Raw genomic sequence first — 3,908 nt, forward strand, 5'->3', positions numbered from 1 at the left:
TTCATGTGATACATATCAATAAAAATAACCTTCCAAGTAGTAAAATAACACTAGTTTACAGCATTTTTGAACTCGGTAAGCTGATGGTCGTTTTTGGTGTAGAATCATGCCCTGAGTTCGAAAACGCGAAGGAAAAAAAATATAGTAGAGCGAAAATTTTTTCGACTTTCCATACAAGGTTGGTGATTTGAAATCGATTTTTGTTCTATTTTCAAGCAAAGACGCTCACTTCACACATCTCATTCTCCGTAATCAATGATCCGATTAAGCTGAATTTTTTACTGTAACTCGCCTACATATGATACGTCAAATAAACGATTAGAAAGAATTTTTATATTGTTTTTTTCTTATTGAAAAAAATACATTTCTTCATATATTTTTGGAAATTTTGCTAAAATTTAAGGAGATCGTCCCCAAAACTCGTCAATATCTTGAATTGCATCAATCTGACGGAAAACCTTCATTCAGATGATCGAATGGTATTATATTCAGCTTTTAATTTATGGAAAAAGATTTAAAATTGGTTGAACGCAAGATATTTGAATTTTAATAAATTCCATATTTTAAAAAGATGTAAAACTCGATATTGAGCTAAATCTCAAAAACTGTTCAACTTTATTTTTTTTTTTTTTGAAGCACGGTTTCGAAATCAGCGCCAAATTATGCTTCAAAAATTTTGGTCGTTGACAGAAGTTCACGACCTTCGTTTTATTTTGTAAACTAGTGTAATCAGTATGCTACAAATTAGAATCACTTAACGATAGGTCTTATCTGCTGAAGAAAGGCCATCTTTATTCTCCCTTTCTTCCATCGAAACCACACTAATTCATACAGATTATGATTTGCTCCTTGCTGAAAAATGTTGTTAAAGCTGTCGTTTATTAATTTGTTGTGCAAAAATGGCTTCACTTTGACGTGCAATAATCGGAATTCGTTTTGAGTTATTCCTCCAAAGACTGAACGCCACACTTCCCAACATAAAAATAGGAAGGGTAAGAAATAACGAAAGTATTTCGTTTCTGTAATATGTTAGCTTTTGAAAGCAGGCTCAATTTTTTAAATTGTCTTGAACGAAGCAGTGAGTTACATTTTCCATTGAGTTCTTAAAAGATGTTTGTAATCTGTATCAACGAGATTTAAGCCCTTCCGAAAAAAGAACTCACATTTTGCGAGTTTGTCGGGATTGGGATTCGATCCTAGGTCCTCGGCGTAAGCGTCACGTGTTTTAACCATCACACTAGGTTCGTTTTACAAAAAATAAAAATAAAAAAAGTCTTACGAAACCTATTGCATCTACTAGAGAGCAAAAAAATGACAGTTCTCGCCAATTCTTAACGAAAGGAATTTGAAAACAAATCACTAACACACAATTATTTGGAGGTCAACAGTTGGCATGAATACTGAAAAAATGTGAAATTAGAAACTGCTGTAATATTATCCAGTGATGTATTAAGTAGACACACTTTTTCACTTCGTTAGAAAATTTACCTACATTTAGGTGTCAAGTATGGTTTACAGAATTTAAATATCAAAAACTTCAAGAGTGTCAAACAGTATTAAATCGAAAAAAAAAATAAAAAATATATTTTTTTTCGATTACTGCACTCTTGTGTTCTCTTTTATCAGATTTCTTGAATGTACTCTTTTCATGTGTGAACAATATGATAACTTTCACCTGCTATGTGGGATTTCACCCAGACATGCTCCAATTCTTTAAATTTAGATGTGTTGATGATTTTTGAATTAAAATTGGTCGAAATAGTCACAAGAACTCCTCCTCCTGATATTCTTTGGGACTCATGAAAATTTCGGTCGTTTCGGAATACATTAAACGCACTTCCGAAAAATTCTACCAAGAAGGATGAGCCTAATAAATTTTAATGGATTTCTTGTATTTTGGCTGGAATTTTCATTCGATTGAAATTTTGACAATAAATAAAAAAATCGGTCGAGTTGTTTATTGTCGAAGAAGTATAGGGTGTCCCAGAAAGTATGGGCACATCTTTGTATAGCAAAAATATAATCATTTTCTTAACAAACAACAATTTTTATATTTTTGTATTTTTATTTAAGGTATTTTAATTGATACCTGTAAAGAGTTTATATATTAAAAAGGGTTTCTGTATGCAGAATGTTTAAAATGAAAAAACATCTTTCAAAACTTCTGCACAAACTACTTTTTTACGGTTTTGCCAAATACCCAAATTCGAGACATTTTTTTCGAATTTTTTTCACATGATATATTCGAAAACATGTTTCCTCAGATTGTTGATTGAAATTTTTCATAAAAATATGTTTTGCCTGTGCATACGGCTATTTCAGAATTTTGAGAAAACTGGAAAATTCGTGTTTTCTATTTCTGGATAAGACATGCCCACAGACATTCGAGTTTTTGAACAAGTTTTAACGAGAATAAAAATAATTCAATCTACACTTTATAAAGCTGGAGCATTTATTTTACTATTAATGAAATTAAAATGTAATTTTCTGCATGTTGTGATATATATTCAGAAGCTTGTTTTCATCTATAAGAAAAACGGGTTTTCAAAAATATCGATTTTGGTGTTTGAATTCATTTTTCAGATTCAAAAGTATATGTTTTCAATTGAAACTAAGGGTTGTATAATAGATACGCATATGGAAATACACGGAAATATTTTTTGAAATTTTTATCGAGCTTAATTTCATGCGAAGGAAACAATTTGTTAAGCGATGTTATTGGAAAATATAGCAATTTGTGCAGAAGCTTTAAAAGGTCTTATAGTGAATGTTCTACCGCTTTCAAACGAAGTGTTAAATGCAAATTTTAATGATTGGCATTTGATGTTAATATATTAAGGCATTATATGTGTGAAAATAAAGTTTGTTTATGCATCCATTCCCAAATGGCAGAGCTGCAAATTTGTGCCCATACTTTCTGGGACACCCTATAGTTGAAAGTGTGTCGGTTTGTGAAATATTTGAAAATTAAAATACAGTCAGATTGAGGATTACCCATTGATGGTTCGTCATGAATTTCTGCTTCCAAAGAAGGTGTCGAAAATGTGGGACGGGAGAGTAAAATTTGTTGACACTCTCGCGTAGGTGCTGCAGTCGATTGGTCCTTTCGCTGGTGAGGAATCGTCCGTATGATAGCAAGTCAGCTGCCGCTTCAGTTGCATCCACTCCATACTCTTGATATTGTGCCTTGCAAGATAAATCCTCGAAACGCGTTTGTCTTCTTCTTTTCCATCAAGTTGTCAAAATATGACCGCACCACTATGAGCGCCCTGATGGTCAGAAATTCTGCATGCGGCGCTCATATCAAATCCACATGAGGCTGCGGCGATATGGCCGTGAGGAGATGCATGCGATACAGACGCAATGTGAGGATGAAGCCGCATCCTCCTGCAGCATCAATAAAAAAAATCCCGATTATTAAATACAAAGCCGACGAGATGATGCGTATGCGTATAGTGGAACAATGTCGCGATAAATATTATTACGATTTCTGGCTACTTGAGAAGCCATTGTGCTAACTTTTGTTTTGATATGAACGGCCTGAAGGCAGCTGCGATGCCGCTGGGTGGGTGACAGTATTTGTTCGATTTTTACATTGCGTCTGTATCGCGGGAATCTCCTAGCGGCCATATCGCCGCCGCCCAATGTGGATTTATTATAAGCGCCGCAATAAACTTCGACGAAGATGCGATTTAGATGCTCTGGAACCGTAGGCAAGCCTTCCGATGTCAGCTGCATTCTGATGCTTGTAGATGTCATGCCCTCTACACAGACCGTTGTAGGCTGGTCTTTCATGTAGGCAAGATATAGGCGAACAATTTTCATAATTTTTGGATCACGCAGTCTGGCCTTTAAAAAACGCCCATCACCTTGCAAAGATTGCTGCGCCAGTCGTGGACGCATTGGAT

At 34.6% G+C, this 3,908-nt stretch overlaps 1 pseudogene; it reads left to right on the forward strand.

Annotated features, from left to right (window-relative positions):
- Positions 1-3,531: 3,531 nt before the first annotated feature.
- Positions 3,532-3,908, forward strand: part of LOC134290155 (histone H3.3C-like) — an 18,937-nt pseudogene continuing 18,560 nt past the window's right edge.

This window comes from Aedes albopictus, chromosome 1, assembly GCF_035046485.1.
Source record: "Aedes albopictus strain Foshan chromosome 1, AalbF5, whole genome shotgun sequence".
NCBI classification, from domain to species: domain Eukaryota; kingdom Metazoa; phylum Arthropoda; class Insecta; order Diptera; family Culicidae; genus Aedes; species Aedes albopictus.